Here is a 22,035-nt window from a genome sequence, read left to right as displayed (position 1 = left end):
GACCCAACATTTCCAGATGCGCTTTTCTCTCCACCTTAGCCCAAGGGGAGTCCTCCAAATCATTGCCCAAGAGACAATCAACAGGCATGGCGGGCCTCACAGCAACCTGAAGAGTACCTGAGACCCCCCCCCACTCAAAAGGAACTTGAGCTACCTCACACTTACTCTGTGAGTTGTCAGCAGCTACAACGGGGTAGAATGCATGAGGGATCACCTGCTCTCTGGACACCAAGTGACACTTGACAGCTGTCACACTCGCTCCGGTGTCTCTGAGAGCTTCCACCCTATGGCCATTAATGGTCACCCACTGCCTATATTTCTTAGTGTTACTAGGCAGAGGGGTTGGAGGGACCATTTCCACGTCTCCTAAAGAGACCAGGGACATTTCTGCGGGACCCCACCCACCGGGGGCACCCATCTCCTCCCCTCCCAGGGCTACACTCGCTACCTGACGAGGGGGTGCACGCGGCGGTGCATTCGAATCCTTCATGGGACACTGGGGATCATAATAACGGTGTCCCACCTGCTTACAGGCATAGCAGGTCATGGGGCCCCTGTGAACAGGTTTACCTGTCGGGGCCTCTGGTTTCTTTACAGGGGGAGGCTGGGAACCCTTCCCTTGGTTCCCTTGGGGACTACTTTGGGGCCCTTTCTGAAACTCCCTCTGTTTACCCCTGTCCCCCCCACTCTTCTGCTGGGGACCCTGCCCACCCTTGGCTGAGTCTCCCACTGGACCCTTGTGGACCCTGGTACTGACCCAGCGGTCCGCCTCCTCAGCAAGTTTTCTAGGGTTAGATAGCTTGCTATCAACAAGGTGCTGGCGTAGCTCTGGAAAACAGTTATTAGACAAGTGCTCCCAAGCAAACAAATCATAAAGAGCATCATAACTATCAACCTTGCTACCCTTTATCCAACCATCCATGGTTCTGCAGAAAAAAGACACATATTCAACCCACGTAGTACCAGGCAACTTCTTACATTCTCTAAAGGTTTGTCTGTACTTTTCTGGGGTTAAGCCATATCTCAGCATTAAAGCATCTTTCATATGAGTATAAGACATCCTATCCTCAGCAGGAAGGCTCAACAAGGTATCTCTCCCCTCGTTTGTAAAGCGGCTCCACAACCCCGTTCCCCAATCCTTCTCAGGGACCCGGTGGGCCAACAATGCTAACTCATACGCTTTAAACCATTGGCTAATATCTTCATTCTTACTGTAATCTTTGATCACATCCTTAGGAAAATAAAACCTACTTTCTGCAGGCACAGATGGAGTGCTGCCACCAGAGGGATTCAACTCTAAACTCTTAGTTTTAAGCTCCATCTCCCTCACCATCTTCTCACGTTCAAACGCTAATTTCTCTCTCTCAAAATCTAATCTTTTGCTCTCCATTTCAGCTTCTCTCTTGCTTCTCGCATTCTCTAATTCCAACTGCCCTCCTAATTTAAGTTTCGCCATTTCTAACTTGTACCCCCTCTCCTTCTCCCTGTCTTCTAATTCTTCGGGGGAAAGGCTCCTAGAGGACGCACTACTGCCTGGAGATGACACTGGCCCACCTGTGGGCTCTTCCTCTTCCTCTTCTTCTTCCTCTTCCGGTACCACCACCGGATCAGAGGGATTTCTGGCCTCTAACCAGGCCTTCAGCGCTTTGAGGAAGCCCTCTTTCTTTGAGACACCTGTGGTAGGAACTTTAAACTGCTTGCAAAAACCTTTTAGATCTTTTAGCGTGTAGGAATCTATCTTCTCCTTATCGAATTCCCCCACAACATTCTCCACAGGTGTAGCAGCTCCGGCATTCTCCATGGTCAAAACTGGCAGTGTTTAAGAAAATAAGCTCCAGGAAAGCGGAGAACAAAAATAGAATATCCTACCAACAGACTGTGGCCGCGTTATGGTCTGCTTTCACTATGTAGCGTACACTAATCACTGCACATGAGTCATAAATGCAAAGTTCACATCCTCACCGCTGACCACCAATGTTAGAACCGGCGGTCTCTAGTTGGCAGAGGTATACACTTCTGACAAATAGGGACCAACCAACTCTAGTCAGGGCAAGGGGATTACACACTCAGATAACCCCTGCTACCCCCTTGGTAGCTTGGCAGAGCAGACAGGCTTATCTCAGAGGCAGTGTGTTAAGCATTTATGACCACATACAGTAATAAAGTGGATACACTACAGATGGACACGACACAGAAGTTATTATAAAAATAGTATTTTTATATAAGGCTTAGCACAAGACCAAATAACGACAAAAATATACCACAGTCTTAATAAATACTCTTTGGAAGGAAAAATAATAGTTCAAGTAAGGTTTCTTCTTGGCAAATAGTTCTTTAGCAAAGTATTCTTCTGAGCACAGTTCTTTGGCAACAATGTAACCCCCACGGGAGTCACACGACGTCGAGTCTACAAGATTCCCAAGGTTCGGCGTCGACCGCGAGGAGCGCTACGTCGAGCCTGGAGTCGCAACAGACCCCACAAGTACAGTACCTTGAGAAACGAAGAAAACGATGATCCACGGCGTCGAGATGTCGGCGTCGAGGTCGGCGTCGATCGTGCCTCGGAGTCGGGTCAATCCGCAGCGGCGTCGAGGGATGTCGGGCCGGAGCAGCGCTCACGGCGTCGAGACGGGCGCCGAGTCGATGCGATCAGCAGCGGCGTCGGGACGGGGTCGCTTGGAGGCAGAGCCGATACTCACTCCTCACTGGCGTCGATACCGGCGTCGAGACGGGGTCACTTGGAGCCGGGGCCGCTACCCACTGCTCACTGGCGTTGCTGCTGGCGTCGAGACTGCAGATTTTCCCTTGTGTACTGGAAACAACACTTTCCAGCAATTCAGCAATTCAGTAGATGGTGAAGTCCTTTGGCCCTGTGACTTCAACAGGAGACTGGCACTCTTCCAGTCCTTGGAGATTTCCTAGCAAGTGTTCAGAGAGTACACACCAAGTTCCTCTCTCCTTGTTCCTTGGCAAAAATAAAGAAGCAGCTTTCAGGTTCCTCCACAGCAAAACAGCACTCTGGCAGAAAGGGGAGGCAAGTCCTTAGATCAGCAGGCTTCTTGTCCTTGGTACAGGTTTCCTTGTCAGAAGTGATCTGAGTTCTTGGTTCAGGGGTCCTTCTCTTATACCCCGTTTTCCCTTTGTTCCCTTTGTCCAAGCAGGGAGATTCCCACCATCTTAGGTTTGTTGTGGGTGTTGCCAGGCAGAGGCACCTGGCCTATTCACTGGGCAGGGCAGAGTCCTCAGCCGCCCAGCAGGAGGCGGAGCCAGTATTGTCACCGGCAGGAGCAGGGCTATCAGTCGCCCAGCAGGAGGCGGAGCCAGTATTGTGTCAGGCAGGGCAGGCTACTCTTCCCTCACTCTACGTGTAAACGCCCCATTCACCCCACACTGACTCGCTCAGACCTCTGGAGCCACCCAGGCCCTGACACACACACCAAACCAGCAGAGACCGGTAGATAGTTGGACAAGAAAATAGCCACTTTCTAAAAGTGCTATTTTCAAACATAGAATTTAAAAACCATCCATCCTAAAGGGTGCGTTATTAAATTCTGAGTTCAGGGATACTAAACTCGATTTGCTACCATTCTCCCTGAGTCAGATAGATTATAATGGAGTTAATAATCAGTCTGCCCAGTCTGGCCTATTGGAGGCAGGTAGCCCTTCAATAGTGAAAAACGAAAATGGCTGTAATTCACTATTAGGTCATGCCACACACATCAGGGCATGACCTACCTTTTACCAACAATGCACCCTGCCCTAGGGCCTACCATAGAGGTGTCTGAAATGTGGCAAAGTGAAGGTTTAGAGACGGGTAAGTAGGTTTCCTTACCAAGTCGACATGGCAGTCAGGGGCTGCACGCAGGCGCCGCGGTGGCAGGCCTGAGACACCTTTTACACGCTGCTTCTGTGGGTGGCACAACCAGTGCTGCAAGCCCACCAGCAGCAGTTAACTTACACGCCCTTGGCACACACAGTGCACTAGACTAGGGTCTGAACAGTAAGTCAACCAAGCCAATCATGGTAACACCAATCAATATAACAATTTAACATAGGGAGCACTTGCACTGTGGCCCTGATCAGCAGTGGCACAGTGCCCAAAGCAATAATCCAGCAAAAACATCGTAAACAGAGGAGGCAAACAGAAAAAAATGGAGGAGAGACTCATGCCAATGATGCCAGGTCTAACACCTTTGATATGTGTAATTGTTGCTTTTCTGATACTAAGATTGGGGTGTTTGTGTTGTAAAAACAGGGGAGGGAAAAAGAGAATAATTAGAGGAAATATTGACAAGAAACAAAAGAGATCAAGGAGAGATCAGCAAGAAATAGAATTAGAAGAATTGAGGGAGAGTGTTTATTTGGAGTCAAAGAGGGAGGATGTGAGGGAGTCTGGTGTTTAATGTTGTGTTATAAAAGACATTTTCGATTTCTCCTAAAAATTGGGACTAACATTTTTTTTTTTGGGTTGGTTTTTGTGGTGATAAGATATCACCAAAGGGGGGATTGCTGGAGCAGAGTTTTCTGTTGAAAATTTATCGAATTTTGAGCTCCAGTTTTGTTTATATGTTACGATTAAAATTACTAATCTAAAATCACTAATTAATAGCTTGTTTTGTTAAAAGTTTGACTAATCAATATTACTAATGAGAAGAAATGACTACACGTGGGATGCATATATGTTGCTTAATAATAATGTGCGGTTTAACTAAATGAGTGTTGTAAAAGTGCGATTTGCTTCGTGTTTATGCTTTTAAAATAACGTGTACTAATGCTTTATTGCGTTGCAGAAGGCTAGATAATTACATACACATATGGGTATTAGTGGGGACTAACACTGTTTAATCATTATGCTGTGGTAACGTTGTTTTGTGTTTCTTTTAATTAAGATGGTCCGTTTTGGCCTAAAACAAGATGGCTGCCTTTTACAGCCTGCACTCGAGTGATTGAATTTTGACGAGAGGCCTTGCTGAACATGGTCGAGAGTCACCTGACCACAGTCTTTGCCTGGGTAGAAAGTTTTCCGTGAGGACAGCAGCACTGGGAATGGTTCCAACTGTCCTTGGAAAAGGATAAAGCCACAATGAACAATGACTAGTCTGCGGTGGCTCTGCTAAGATATCAAGGAATAACATTTACGAAAGATACATTTGCAAACTCGAGTTTCCTTCTTCCGTATTTTTATTTTTGTGATTTTTCCTGAGCGGAGGTTTTCTAAATGTAACCGAGTGGCATCCTTTCCTGTTCGCTTTGCTCAGCGGCTCAATGGATATTCAACATTTGTTTGTTACTTTTTATTAGTTATTTTCCCTATAAATATGTTAGACTAGAGAGGGTCCGTGTTCATTGGATTTCCATTGCGTCCATCGCGTTCATTGCGTTCACTTGTGTTTGGACTTCTTCCTGAACCTATGCTGAGGACGGCAGCTCGAGAGACTTTACCGAGAGACCTGTCCTGACCCTTTTAGCTAGAATAGGTAACTATGAGAATATGATTTTGCTATTGATTGACTTTCATCTTGAATTAATTTAGATAAATAAGCATTTGTTTGAATTACAGTGTTGGGTGTTCATTTCTTGTCATTTATTGAGTTTCAAATGTATTTCCTATGTTTAAAATCATGACTCAGGACAATATCATTTATGGTTGCATTGACCTCGTTTAGATGCAGATTGGTTTAGGTTTTCTCTCCTATATTCAGTGTGGATAGAGTAATAGTGTGAATTTAGTGTGATGGGCCCTAGCGTATGATGTGTGTTTGTGCGTGTGACTGTAGGTTTACTCTGTCCGTGGAAGCAGGGAGAATTTATATGCGCCGATCTGCAGCAGTGGCACTTACAGCAACTGCCAGTCCGTTACCTACAGGAATAGATAAGGCAACCACCTTTTACACAGACTGGGAGGGAACAGCATGTAATAAATTAGCCCTAGTAAAACTCTGATTTCCCAAAATATCTCACCCAACAGCTCCCTGGTATACGAAGGAGCTGAGGAAACAGAAACTCACTTGCAAAACCTTGGAGCGGAATTGGAGGACAAAATATGAGGAATCAGATAAAAAGATATACAAACAAAGTCTTGCTTCTTACAAGCTACTGATATTTAATGCTAAGAAAATTTTCTTCGCAAATCAAATCAGTTTAGCAAAGAATTCAGCAAAATAAATCTTTAAAACTGTATCAAATCTGGCCTCCCCCGTCCAGCAAAAATTGAGTCAAATCAGGAGCTATGCGAGGGCATCGCAAGATTCTTCCTGAATAAGGTGGAAGTCATTTTTTCAGCATTTAACCTCCCAAGCTCCGCAGAGCCCAAGGTCTCGCTGGAGAGAAGGACCCTCCCCTTGTCTTTGACAAATTTGCTGAAATATCCTTAACAGATACTAAGAAATTCCTCAAGGCAGCAAGATCAGGTTCCCCCTTTGATCCCTGCCCGGTCTCGGTGATCAAACGCGCCCCTGCACCCGTAGCCCTTGCACTCACCTCCCTCTTTCATGCAATTTTCGAAACAGGGCATATCCCAAAACTGTGGAAAATCGAATCGGCCGAGCCTTGATCCTAAGGATCCAAACAACTTTCGACTGAAATCTCGCTTTCCGCTACCAGCGGAAACGATTGAGAAGGCAATGAATTTGCAACTCAGTGCCTTCCTACGTGAAAACCAAGTGTTAGACCCTATGCAATATGGTTTCAGAGAAGGTCACAGTACTGAGTCTGCACTTATTAAATCTACAGAAGAGATTAGGGAAGCTCTGGATAAGAGAGGTAAGGCCGCCCTAGTTCTGCTCGACCTGTCGACGGCCTTTGATACGGTCCATCATGATCTATTGATGAGCCGTCTGTTGGCATGCAGGATTCAAGGTAAAGTGTGGAAGCTCCTAAAATCATTTTTATCTGGGCGATCACAATTAGTTGCACTGGATGAATTTCACTCTAAACCTTTCACTCTGCCTACGTCTCATCCCTAGTCAGCTCCTTTGTTTTAACCTGACCTCCTACGCTGATGACACACAGATTGTCGTAGCACTGCGGCCTGGTCAGGGAACTAAATTAGATAATCAGTTCCATGACTGTATGAAAGCTGTGGAGAGGTGGATGACAAAAAACTGCCTAAAATTAAATTCAGGCAAGACAGAAGTCATCCTTTTCGGGACCTATGCCAACTTTTGGACCCCCAACCTGTGGCCAATAACAATGGGCACTCTTCCTACACCCTCAAGGAAAGTAAAAAACGTAGGTATTATAGTGGATGACAAGCTTAATTTTGGCGATCAGATTAATGCAGTGTCATTTGCCACCTTCTATGTGCTTAGAATGATCAAGAAAATTCTCCCCTTTCTACCGGCTGACAGCCAGCGGACAATGGTCACGGCGCTTATCTTGTCTAGGCTCGATTATTGTAATGGCCTCTATCTGAGCCTACAGGAACGCTTCATGAACAAACTCCAACTACTGCAAAACGCGGCAGCAAGGTAGCTTTCGGGCACACCTTAAATTTGCGTCCATCTCCAAGGAAATTAAAAAACTTCACTGGCTGCCTGTCAGGAAACAGGTGTTCTTTAAAGCCCTTTGTACAGTTTTCAAGGCTCTCCAAGGCACAAGTCCAGAGTATCTGAAACAGCATATACAATGGTACTGGCCTAAAAGAACCCTGCGTTCCATGGAAGCCAAGCTGGTGATAGTAATACTTACAAAAAACGCTTCTTGGGGTGGAAGAAGCTTTGTATTGAGAGCTGCAAAGCCTGGAATGACCTTCCATTTTTCCTGAGAAACAGCACAGATCTCCTGATATTTAGGAAGGATCTAAAGACCTGGCTTTTTAACCTGTAATTGTGGTTTACCATTTCTTTACCCAGGGGATAATAACTAGCGCCAGGACACCTCCGGGTAACCGCTGCGCTTTATAAGTTCCTATAACATAACAAAAAACTCCTGGGAATCACTTCGAGAATGGCGTAGGGATAACCATAAGGCTAGCTTCATGGAACGCGGCAGGTCTGGCAAACAAGCTTATAAATCTAGATTGGCTAAATGTCATTTAACAAAATGTAGTACTTTGCTTGCAAGAAACTTGGCTGACTGACACTGTGTCCAATGTAGGTTAGGTTCCCTGCTTTACATCTGCCACACTAGGATCCAAGGGTAGAGCCAAGGGAGCACTAATTACTCTTGCCTCCCTCACCTTCCTAGGCCTGGTCAGATGGATGAGCTTGAGTTCTCCACATTATCGACTCATTTTGATTAATTGTCAAAGTACATGCTATTGATAAATCTGAAAAACAACGTTTTTGGTTCTAGTAATGGTGTTATGGCGAAACTACTACATGATGACATCATGCGGAGTGTGAGCAATGTAACCGGTAGTTATGTGATTGAGTGGATGGGGGATTTTAATACTAAACACTGTCCATTGTCATTAGCTGAGTCTTGTGGGCTGGTGGGTGATGATGGGGATCTCATCACCCACTTTGTACATAGCCTGTTTGGAGATTAACTTAATCTGGTACCTATGAAGTATGATTCAATATTCACTTTTGACTCCATGAATATTGGTGCAGTTATTACCCCCAATTTTTGGGGGGAGGCTGTTAGAATCCGGATTCCCTGGGTGACACAGGTGAGTACCTGGGACAAACAGGGGGTCCTTCTTCCAGTCAGGGAAAGGGGGGTACACTCTAACAATAGCCCTTGCTTACCCTCTAGGTAGCTTGGTGCGAGCAGACAAGGCGTTATCTTAGGCGTAATGGTTAAGTATTTGTGATCACCTACAACAATCCAATGTTACCCCCACAAATGGACTCCACACTGGGTGTATCAAAAATATACTTTGTTTATAGAATTCAGGATTATCACAAGACCCAATAACGTGTAAGCGGGCCCACAATATTATTTGGCAAAAAGAGTTCTCAGTTCAGCATATTATTACAAGGTCCATGCACTTCGTTCCCGGTTCAGGTGGGGAGCGGGTCTTACTCGCTCTGCGGGCGCTCCAAAGGGGGAGCGTGCACCTCGATGTCCGATCGGGCACAGGACCTTTATCTTTGGGGAGTTGGCGCGAAGGCTGTGCAGCAGTCAGTGCGATCTCGGATGCAGGGTCGTCCTGGCGATGCATACTACGGTACTCGGCGACCTTGGGCGTTGCAGGCTCAGGGGACGGACATCCGGGGGCACTTTCCAGTGGGTTGCGGCGTTCGCGCCTTGGCGGTGATGGGTAACTTGAAGATCACGCTGCGGGGCACAAACACTCGTACGCTCCTCACAGGGGAGAATCACGGGATCACCACACGCGCCGCAACTTTCCCCACAGTAGAGGGAAGGCGCGTACGCAGGCAGATGTGGTTCGTTAGGGGGGGTGAAGCCGTACGGTCACAGTCCTTCCGTTACGGTGCGAGTTGCGACTCATAGGGGCCAATAGTCACGATGCTCAGGCGGAATGAGACCCTCCTTTGCGGTGCGAGCTACGGCTCGTAGAGGGGCCACAATCACGTTGTTCGGGCCGGATAGCGGGTGCAAGCTTCAGGGAAGTACGCTTCGTTCGGGAAGCGCATGCAGCAGTTCTCTTCCAGATTCCAGGGAAAACAGTCAGTTTTCCTGCTCTCTCACACGGCGGTGAAGTCCACTGGTCCTGGGACTTCGTTCAGGGGGCAAGCTCAGCACAAGCCCTTGGAGATCTTAAACAGCACAAGTTGAAGCAAAGTTTATCAGCAATCTTTCCCCTCTCCTTCAGTAGCAGGGCAACCACTGCAGGCCAATCCCCCAGGTCAGGGACAGTATTCCTCCCACAGCTTTCCTGGTTCCTTCTCCACAGGCAGAGGTTCGTCTTGTAGCAGGATCTAATTTCTTAGGAGCAGGGCACCTATATTTATACTACATTTCTTTTGTTCTCCCCGGCCAGGGGGCCCTTGCCTAGTTCAGTCCAGTTCTGGAGCACTTTGTTTACTCGATGCAGGCTGCTTCATTCAAGGTGCAGGGCAGAGTCATCAGACGCTCCACAGGGGGCGGAGCCGGCATTGTGGTGGCAGAGCACAGTCCTATTCAGAGCCCAGGTGCGCTCCTCCCACCTATCTACCTGCTAATCGTCCTATTCTTCACCAGGCTACCTAGCCCTGCCCATCTGGGTTTCCCCAGGCCTGTCACTCACGCAAGCCAGACAGCAGATACACATCAAGCAGAGGCGGGCTGAAATGGTTAGGCAAGCAAAGGCCAGCTTTCTAAAAGCGGCATTTGCAAACGCGTAATATTAAAGTAAACCTTAATAAAAGGTGTACCTTCTTATTCTGAGTTCAGGCATACTAAACTCGATTTTCTCCCATGTTCCCTGGGCCTGTTAAGATCATAGGATGTAACAATCTTAACAGCCCATTCTGACCTATGAGAACAGGGTAGCCTTACAATAGTGAAAAACGAAAAGGGCTGTAATTCACTATTAGGACATGCCACACACATCAGGGCTTGTCCTACCTTATGCTTACAATGCACCCTGCCCTGGGGCCTACCATAGGGGTGACTAATATGAAGTTAAGGGAAGGTTTTAGGGACTGGCAAGTGTGTGCACTTGCCCAGTCAGCATGTCAGTACCAGACTGCACGCAGGCTCTGCAATGGCAGACCTTAGATACATTTTACCAGGCCGCTTCTGTGGGTGGCACAACCAGTGCTGCGAGCCCACCAGCGGTATTGGTATTTACACGCCCTGGCACTCCTGGTGCACTTTACTGGGGTCTGATAGTAAACCAAATAAGCCAATCATGGAATCCAACCAACATATACATTTTACATGGGGAGCACTTGCACTGTGGCACTGGTTGGCAGTGGCAGAGTGCTCTGAGCGGCCAACACCATAACAACACATGAGGCACAGCGACAAAAAGTGGAAGGGAGACTCACGCCAAGGTGCCAGGTCTAACACGTGTCCCCTCCAGCTGAAAAGTGGTCTGTCTGAACCAGGAAGTGAGACCCAACCAGGTAGGGTCTTAGCTTCTTCAGCGCCAAGACCACAGCAAATGCCTCACGCTCAATAGCACTTCATCTTTATTCCCGTGGAAGTAACCTCCTGCTAAGAAAGGCTACAGGTTGATCTAGGCCCTCTTCATTTATCTGTGAAAGAACAGCCCCCACACCATGCTCTGAAGCGTCTGTCTGAACGATAAACTCTTTGGAGAAGTTGGGAGCCAAGAGCACGGGCGCCGTGCACATAGCAGGGCCTCAAAAGCTTTCTGACAGGTGTCCATCCAAATCACTTTCCTGGGCTGCTTCCTAGAAGTCAGCGCTGTCAAGGGGGCAACAATGTTGCCATACCCCTTGACAAACCTCCTGTAGTACCCGGTGAGACCTAGGAAGGGTCTTACCTCTGTCTGGGTTTTGGGCGACTCCCAATTCAGGATGGTTTACATCTTGGGTTGAAGGGGCGCCACCTGGCCGCTCCCAACCTGGTGCCCCAAGTACACCACGGATCCCTGCCCGATCTGGCACTTACCCGCCTTGATCGTGAGGCCTGCCTTGCGCAGCGCCATCAACACTTCCCAGAGGTGGCGCAGGTGTTCTTCCCAAGTGGAGCTGAACACTGCGATGTCGTCCAGGTAGGCTGCGCTGAACGAATCCAGTCCAACCAACACCTGGTTGACCAACCTCTGGACGGTGGCAGGGGCATTCTTCATCCCAAAGGGCATAACCCGGAACTGGTAGTGCCCATCTGGGGTGGAAAATGCTGACCTCTCTTTGGCCCCATCGGTCAAGGCGATCTGCCAGTACCCAGACGTTAAATCAAACGTGCTGAGGTAGTTGGCAGCCCCTAGCCGATCTATGAGCTCATCAGCTCTGGGGATGGGGTGTGCGTCAGTCCTGGTGACCGAATTGAGTCCTCTGTAGTCCACACAGAACCGGAGTTGGGTGTGGCTCCCGGCGCTGCAGCCTTTGGGACCAAGACCACTGGGCTGGCTCAAGGACTACCTTGAGGACTCAATTACCCCGAGGGAAAACATCTTGGAGACCTCCTCCTTGATGCAGGCCCTCACCCTGTCAGTCACCCTGTAGGCTTTGTGCCTCACGGGGGTACTATTCCCAGTGTCCACATCATGGACGCACCAATCAGTGCCACCGGGAACCAGGGAAAACAGATCAGAAAATTGTCCCAGCAGCTGGCGACAATCATTCTGTTGCTCAGGGGTCAGGGCGGAAGAGAGGATGACACCATCCACTGACCCATCTTGCTCCTGGACCGACAGGAGGTCAGGAAGAGGTTCGGTCTCCTCTTCCATCCCAGCATCTGTTGCCAAGAGCATGCCCACTTGGGACCTCTCCAAGTGGGGCTTGAGGCGGTTGACATGTAGGACCCTTAAGGGGTTCCTAGGAGACTTCAGGTCCACCACGTAGGTAACAGGACTCTTGCGCTCCACAACCTCAAAGGGACCGGTCCACATATCCTGGAGCGCGCATGGCTCATAGGGGGGCCAAGACCCACACCTTCTGTCCAGGCTGAAGCTCTACCAGAGTGGCATTCTTCATCTCCTCCTGGCTGGCTTCCAGATTTGCCTCAGCAAGTTGCCTGAATCGCCTAGTCTGATTCCTGAAGGCCAGAATGTAACTATATACATTCTGGGGAGGTTTCCTGGGAGATTGCTCCCAGCCTTCATTGACCAGACTTAGAGGTCCTCGCACTGGGTGGCCGTACAGGAGCTCAAAGGGGCTAAACCCTAGAGACTTCTGTGGCACCTCACGGTAAGCAAAGAGAAGGCATGGTAAGAGGACGTCCCACTTACGCCTCATGGGCCCTTCTAGGCCCATTATCATGCCTTTGAGGGTTCGGTTGAATCTCTCAACCAACCCGTTTCCTTGGGGGTGGTAAGGTGTGGTGAACTTGTAGGTTACACCACACTCTTGCCAAAGAGATTTCATGTATTTGGACATGAAATTGGTACCCCGGTCAGACACCACCTCTAGAGGGAATCCCACTCGGGAGAAAATTCCCATCAGTGCACGTCCCACCACGGGGGCCGTCACTGTCCTCAGAGGGCTGGCTTCCGGGTACCGGGTGACATGGTCCACCAGGACCAGGATGAACCTATTGCCCATCGCTGTCCTGGGGTCCAGTGGCCCCACAATGTCAATCCCCACTCGCTGAAATGGGGTACCGACCACAGGGAATGGTTGGAGTGGAGCCTCCTGCTTCCTTCCACTCTTCCCACTTGCCTGGCAAGTCTGGCATGTCCTACAGGAATCACTGACACAATATCGAAAGACTAAAAATCGACCTACAAATATATCGATACAAAATAATCGATCACATTATTATCGACATCATATACTTATTTAAAACATTACAAAAATATCGAACACACAATTTCGAACTACAGAAATATAGGTACACAAAATATCGGCAACACAAATATCGAAATCCTAAAATATCGATGCTCAATAATATACATATACTTCATAACAAAATATCGTAAACTAAAATATCGACCACTAAAATATCTCCATTTTACTAATATCGACTCTATAACATTTAATTAAAACCTAAAATCAAACTACATAAACACCAAATAATGTCTTTTATCTATACACAAAATTATTATTAAACAATTATATATTTACTACATTTAAAAATGGATTTAAATAATTAACTCTTTACTAAAACATTATTAACAACATTCCTACATTAAACAACTATATTATTAAATTATACTTTATCAATTCAAGCATCCAATACATAATATAATGTTTAGAAAAATACATATAGAATAATACACCACAAAACCACTAATTAGCGTTTTCCTTATTAGGAAACTAACTACCAGAAAAAAAAAAAAAAAATTCGAACTAACCAATAAAAACACTCCGAATTCAAACTGACCAATAAAACACATATTACAACATCCAAAACACTATAAAAAGAAGTTCAACTTTATTCACAGTCCAAAACCAAAAAAACGAAATTGAATGAAGAGGAAAATCGACTGGATTGCAACTACAGATATAGGAAAATCAACATAGAGGAAATGTTTAAAACTATCAAAAGTAAGTTAACTATATTATTCTCCTGAAGACTCAAATAGAATAAATTGTAATTACAATATACATACACTATAAATAAATTAATGTCTTCTTTCTATTTCATGTTTTCACTACAGGAAACTCCAAAAGAAACTAAGAAAATACAGAACAGCACCAAAAAAGATACAACTAAAAAGTTAGTATTTCATAACCAAAAATCAACTAATAGATTAAAATACCACCCTAATTAAATCCCAATTGCAAATCCCCTAACCATTCCCTATAAAAATATAGAAACAATTATTACAACACATTTCCTTTTCTTTTCCAGACAAAGAAAATACTAGAGGAAAATCCCACAAATAAAGAATCAGGAGCATTCTACTCAAACACATCAAAACCAACTTTGTAAGTATATAGTAACTAAATCTTGTTTTTTTCTACTGAAAATTAATATAACATCATATATAATAACTATAATATATATTTTTCATAGATAAAGCTACATCAAAATGACTGAAGGAGCTGAATTCATAACAAGCCAGAAGGGAAAAATGTTACTATGCTATATGGGGTACACTTACACACAGGAAAAAGTATATGGTTTAAAAGTTAACTGGAAATGCACTAAATACTACTCTAATAAGTGCTATGGGCGTGCTACAACACGACAAACAACAGTACTATACACTAGAGAACATAACCACCCACCAAACATTACTGAAATCGAAGTCAGATCTGCTTTAGAAACTATAAAGGAAGCTAGCACAAGTTCTCAAAAACCTACCAGTGTAATTTTAAAAGAGCAGCTTCCCAAAATTCCTAAAACTGCTACTACACAAATGCCATCTGTAACTTCACTCAAAAGAACTATTGCACGTACTAAAAAAACCACTACTACTTCAACCCCAATTCCTCACACATACAGTGAAGTTATTCTAAGTCCAGAACAAAGTATAACTTTAAACAAAGAACCATTTGTCATTTTTGATAATAAAAACAATGACAAAAGAATAATAATATTTGGAACAGCTAATAATCTCTGTAAACTACAAGAATCACATAACTGGATGATGGATGGGACTTTTACCATATGTCCCAAACCATTTTTCCAACTATATACAATACATGTCCTATATCACAATTGCAATATACCATTAATTTACACATTATTACCAAACAAACATAACTCCACATACACTGAACTATTAAATATAATAAAACAAAAAACAAATGACTTTTCCCCACAAAAAATAATCCTAGATTTTGAACATGCAATGATTAATTCTATATTAAAAACACACCCCCATACCTCCATACAAGGCTGTTACTATCATTTTAATCAATGCCTATGGAGACACATGCAAAAATCAGCCCTAAGCATTGAATATGCAACTAATTCATCTTTAGCATATCAAATAAAAAAACTCATAGCACTAGCTTATGTACCTGACACAGACGTAACAGAACATTACAACATTTTAATAGACAGCGCCTTCTACAAACAAAATGAAGAAAAACTAAGTTCACTATTGGACTATTTCGAAGATACATGGGTCGGCAGACTACATAGATCTGGCCACAGAAGAAACCCTAAATTCTTAATTCCCTGGTGGAACGTATACAGAAGCACCTTAAATGGAGAATCCAAAACTAATAACGCAGTTGAAGGATGGCATAACGCCTTCCTACAATCAACAGGCAGAACAAAACCAACACTAGAAAGATTTATATCATGCCTACAAAAAGAACAGAGTTATCAAGAGTTCCGAATGGAACAATCCATAACTCAGCTAACTCCAAAAACCTCAAAACAAACTAAACAAATGTATAAATATCTAGAGCAACAAGTAAAATTGTACCCTACTACCAAAGGCCTAGAATACCTAAACATCATAGCTAAAACACTTCTTTAAAGTACAAATACAAATAAATGACTAATTACCCATTTTCAATAATATCAAACACATAAAATATATGTATCTTATTACAAAAATAATTACTGTGTGTAACATATTTATACATATTGTCAAAAATATATTAACACACATTAATAATATTTGTAATAAAATAAAAATGAACAATAATATTAAACAATACCCACCCACAAGAAATAATAATAAATTAACTTACCACGTTTATTCCAAAATCTGAAAAATCCATTTCCTGCTTACACAATCCAAACTTAAAAAAAAAGGTTCCCAAAAAAAAATGCAAAAATACAACTGGCGATTAAATCCATAAGCCATTCACCAAATATCCTTCGAAAATCCATGAAAAACCCGAAAATAGCTAAAAATATTAAAAAACGATCCATGAAAACCGAAACTTTTAAAGTAGTGTAAAAAACATATTGTTCAATAAAACGAACACACACTTCTTAAAAAAAAAAAGAGTCCATCCGAAACGAATAACCTAGAAAAGAAATAGTAAAAACAAAGCAACTGACATTCCCACCCACATAAAACAACACATAAACACTTACTAACAATAATACTAGATTTAAAACACTTCTAAATATACATTAAACACCTTAAACCTAACTTTCGAAACATGCCTACACATCGTTAAAAACACGTAAAAACACAACACGCAACTCTAACACATAACATTTCCAAATATAACTAATAGATGTACAGCTACACTAAACATTATCTAACTAGGCTCAAAAGTAAATTTAAAACCATCTAAAACACATAAAACAAACCTTACCTTTCAAGACGCGAAGTAACTCCCAACCGCGAGCTTCCCTTCAAACCAAATGACCCAAAACAACATTACCCGGTTACAAAATAGAGTGTCCAAAACATAATAAAACATTTAACTATACTAAAAAGCCCTAAATAAATCAGGTAAAACAGTAAATTCACACACAAATATTTTATATTATTTAGCAAAAATATACCTATTTTTTTAATTTACCTACAAATTGTCAACAAATGTTCCTAATTTGTAAAATTATATAAATAAATATTTTAAAATTTAAAATATTTATTATTATAATTTCTAAAAAGATAATACTACAGAACAATGTATGAAAAATTGTTAATTTTTTTTTGCATGAATGCTAAAATTTTATTTATGTTAAAAAGATGTTTGTTTCGAAAACATTGTAAAAATAATTAAAATTAATATTTTACATATTAATATTAATAAAAAAGGTATAACATGTTTGTACTACAAATATTAAAATGTTTATATATGAAAATATTTGTTAAAAGTTTTGTATAAAGATTTACAAAACCTATTGCTATGTTAATTTTAATTTAAAACACTACATTGTACAACATTATTAATATTCTTTATAATTTACTTAAAAATGTTAGAAAATATACTTAATGTACATAAAATTTGTTCTGACCTATATTCAATATGTTTGAATGTAATTACAATGTAAATAATGCTATTTCTGAATGATCTTACTCAAATGAATAAACAATAACAAATTTAAAAAACTACAATAAAAACCATGTTCTTGTCTTATGAATTGTGTTTCTCTGATTATTAATATTAATCTTCTATTATGAATATTTAACATATAGAATAATTATTTTATAAAAAATTACAAATCAATCAATATTATAAAATTACAGAATGCCATTACCCATTATTCCAATACAAAATATTCATATATTTTTCCTAATAATAATATTAAATATTCCAAACATATCAAATTAAAAGGTTACATGTATATATTATCCTAAACTATAAATATAGAATTAATTACTACAAATCCAATATATAATAATACAATACAAATAATATTCACTTAAATATATTTTTATAACTACTATATCAATGTAATTTAATTAAATTAAATACCAGACAGATTAGAGTAGTTGCTGGACACTGACCATAAACAATTTACTATTCCCACTCCACTCTATAATAAATAAAAGTAGATGCTTGACACTGACCATAAATAATTTACTATTCCCACTCCAGTCTATAATAAATTAGAGTAGGTGCTGGACACTGACCATAAATAATTTACTATTCTCACTCCAGTCTATAAAAAATTAGAGTAGGTGCTGGACAGTGACCATAAATAATTTACTATTCCCACTCCAGTCTATAATAAATTAGAGTAGGTGCTGGACAGTGACCATAAATAATTTACTATTCCCACTCCAGTCTATATTAAATTAGAGTAGGTGCTGGACACTGACCATAACTAATTTACTATTCCCACTCCAGTCTATAATAAATTAGAGTAGGTGCTGGACAGTGACCATAAATAATTTACTATTCCCACTCCAGTCTATAAAAAATTACAGTAGGTGCTGGACAGTGACCATAAATAATTTACTATTCCCACTCCAGTCTATAATAAATTAGAGTAGGTGCTGGACACTAACCATAACTAATTTACTATTCCCACTCCAGTCTATAATAAATTAGAGTAGGTGCTGGACACTGACCATAACTAATTTACTATTCCCACTCCAGTCTATAATAAATTAGAGTAGGTGCTGGACACTGACCATAAATAATTTACTATTCCCACTCCAGTCTATAATAAATTAGAGTAGGTGCTGGACACTGACCATAAATAATTTACTATTCCCACTCCAGTCTATAATAAATTAGAGTAGGTGCTGGACACTAACCATAAAAAATTTACTATTCCCACTCCAGTCTACAATAAATTAGAGTATGTGCTGGACACTGACCATAAATAATTTACTATTCCCACTCAAGTCTATAATAAATTAGAGTAGGTGCTGGACACTGACCATAAATAATTTACTATTCCCACTCCAGTCTATAATAAATTTGAGTAGGTGCTGGACAGTGACCATAAATAATTTACTATTCCCACTCCAGTCTATAAAAAATTACAGTAGGTGCTGGACAGTGACCATAAATAATTTACTATTCCCACTCCAGTCTATAAAAAATTACAGTAGGTGCTGGACAGTGACCATAAATAATTTACTATTCCCACTCCAGTCTATAATAAATTAGAGTAGGTGCTGGACAGTGACCATAAATAATTTACTATTCCCACTCCAGTCTATAAAAAATTACAGTAGGTGCTGGACAGTGACCATAAATAATTTACTATTCCCACTCCAGTCTATAATAAATTAGAGTAGGTGCTGGACAGTGACCATAAATAATTTACTATTCCCACTCCAGTCTATAAAAAATTACAGTAGGTGCTGGACAGTGACCATAAATAATTTACTATTCCCACTCCAGTCTATAATAAATTAGAGTAGGTGCTGGACACTAACCATAACTAATTTACTATTCCCACTCCAGTCTATAATAAATTAGAGTAGGTGCTGGACACTGACCATAACTAATTTACTATTCCCACTCCAGTCTATAATAAATTAGAGTATGTGCTGGACACTGACCATAAATAATTTACTATTCCCACTCCAGTCTATAATAAATTAGAGTAGGTGCTGGACACTAACCATAAAAAATTTACTATTCCCACTCCAGTCTACAATAAATTAGAGTATGTGCTGGACACTGACCATAAATAATTTACTATTCCCACTCCAGTCTATAATAAATTTGAGTAGGTGCTGGACAGTGACCATAAATAATTTACTATTCCCACTCCAGTCTATAAAAAATTACAGTAGGTGCTGGACAGTGACCATAAATAATTTACTATTCCCACTCCAATCTATATTGAATTAGGATTACTATATATGTTACATTTTTTCAAACAATTACTAATTTGTAAACACTACCCACCCTTATCCCCTATAAATCCTACATCACTCTTATTAAATGAATTATCTTCTTAAAATTGTTAAATGTTAATTAAAATAACATTTCTAAATGTAAATAATTTTTTATGAATAATAAAAATTTTATATATTTATAAAACACTCCCCACCCTTATCCCCTATAACCCCAAAATACCACTTATGAAATTTATTTTATTATTAAAAAGATTAAAATTTACTTTTATTAAGAAATTAGAACTTTGCATTATATTTTTCAAAAATAAAATATTACATATATTTTGAAAGCACTCCCCACCCTTATCCCCTATAACCCCCAATTCCCACTTATGAAATTTATTGTATTAGTAATTTATTTAATTTAAATTTTTAAACCCAAAAATTAAATTTCTAATTTTTTTTTTAAAATATTAAATATTTCTCAAAAACACTCCCCACCCTTATCCCCTATAACCCCAAAATCCCACTTATTAAATGTATTTTATGATTAAAATGTTTAATTGTAAATTTTAATACAAAAATTTAAATTTAACTTTTTTTGAATTCAATATTAAATAATAAATATATATCTAAAACACTCCCCACCCTTATCCCCTATAACCCCAAAATCCCACGTATTACATTTGTTTTCTTATTACAATTTTCACATTTAAAATTTTAAAACTAATTTGAAATGTTTTTATTTCTAAATATAATATTTCAAAAATTATATCATAAATTATTAAATTTTATTACTAAAATTTTTAATTGTAAATTTTCATACCAAAATTGAAATTTTTTTTTTAATTAAATATTAAATATATATCTAATACACTCCCCACCCTTATCCCCTATAACCCCAAAATCCCACTTATTACATTTATTTTATTATTACAATTTTCACATTTAAAATTTAAAAACAAATTTGATTTTTTTTTTTTTTTTAAATATAATATTTCTAAATTTATATCCTAAAATATTAAATTTAATATTTATTTCCAAAACACTCCCCACCCTTAACCCCTATATACACAACATCCCACTAACAATATTTTTTTTCAGTATTAAAATTTAAATATTACTATTTTGTTCAAAATTTAAATTCAAATTCTACAAATATTTATTAAAATATTTTATTTCTAATATATATTTTTAAAACACTCCCCACCCTTATCCCCTATAAACCCAACATCCCGCTCCTAAAATTATATATCCAAATTAAAAAAATTATATTAATAATATTTCAATAATTATATCCTAAAATATTAAATATAATATTTATTTCCAAAATACTCCCCACCCTTAACCCCTATATACACAACATCCCACTAAAAAAATTTTTTTTCATAATTAAATTTTAAATAATTGAATTTTGTTCAAAATTTAAATTTAAATTCTACAAAAATTTATTAAAATATTTTATTTCAAATATATTTTTTTAAAACACTCCCCACCCTTATCCCCTATAAACCCAACATCCCGCTCCTAAAATTATATATCAAAATTTAAAAAATTATATTAATAGAAACAAAATTGTTATTTTTAATACACTTAAATAAACATTTGTTGACACTTCTAAACAATAATTTTTGACAAATCACAAAGTAACTTAATACTATACTTTTTCGATATTTTTAATACACGATATTCTGTCTTTCGATATACTATACCTCGATATTTTACTACACATCACAATCTCGACATTTTTTACATCGATATTGTTGACAGAGATATATTGTTCGATCGATATTTTGACTTCGATATATCTGTATATCGATATTACATTTCCGATATTTTGTCTACTCACCTCCTACAGTGAGTGTCTGAACTCCTGCGCATTTGAGGCCAATAAAAGTGGGTGACAAGCCTTTCAAAGGTCTTGTCCTGCCCCAAATGCCCTGTTAATGGCACATCGTGAGGTAGTATAGTGGATGACAAGCTTAATTTTGGTGATCAGATTAATGCAGTGTCATTTGCCACCTTCTATGTGCTTAGAATGATCAAGAAAATTCTCCCCTTTCTACCAGCTGACAGCCAGCGGACAATGGTCACGGCGCTTATCTTGTCTAGGCTCGATTATTGTAATGGCCTCTATCTGAGCCTACAGGAACACTTCATGAACAAACTCCAACTACTGCAAAACGCGGCAGCAAGGTAGCTTTCGGGAACACCTTAAATTTGCGTCCATCTCCAAGGAAATTAAAAAACTTCACTGGCTGCCTGTCAGGAAACAGGTGTTCTTTAAAGCCATTTGTACAGTTTTCAAGGCTCTCCAAGGCACAAGTCCAGAGTATCTGAAACAGCATATACAATGGTACTGGCCTAAAAGAACCCTGCGTTCCATGGAAGCCAAGCTG

This window comes from Triturus cristatus, chromosome 4_1, assembly GCF_964204655.1.
Source record: "Triturus cristatus chromosome 4_1, aTriCri1.1, whole genome shotgun sequence".
NCBI lineage: Eukaryota > Metazoa > Chordata > Amphibia > Caudata > Salamandridae > Triturus > Triturus cristatus.
This window is presented reverse-complemented; position numbering follows the sequence as displayed.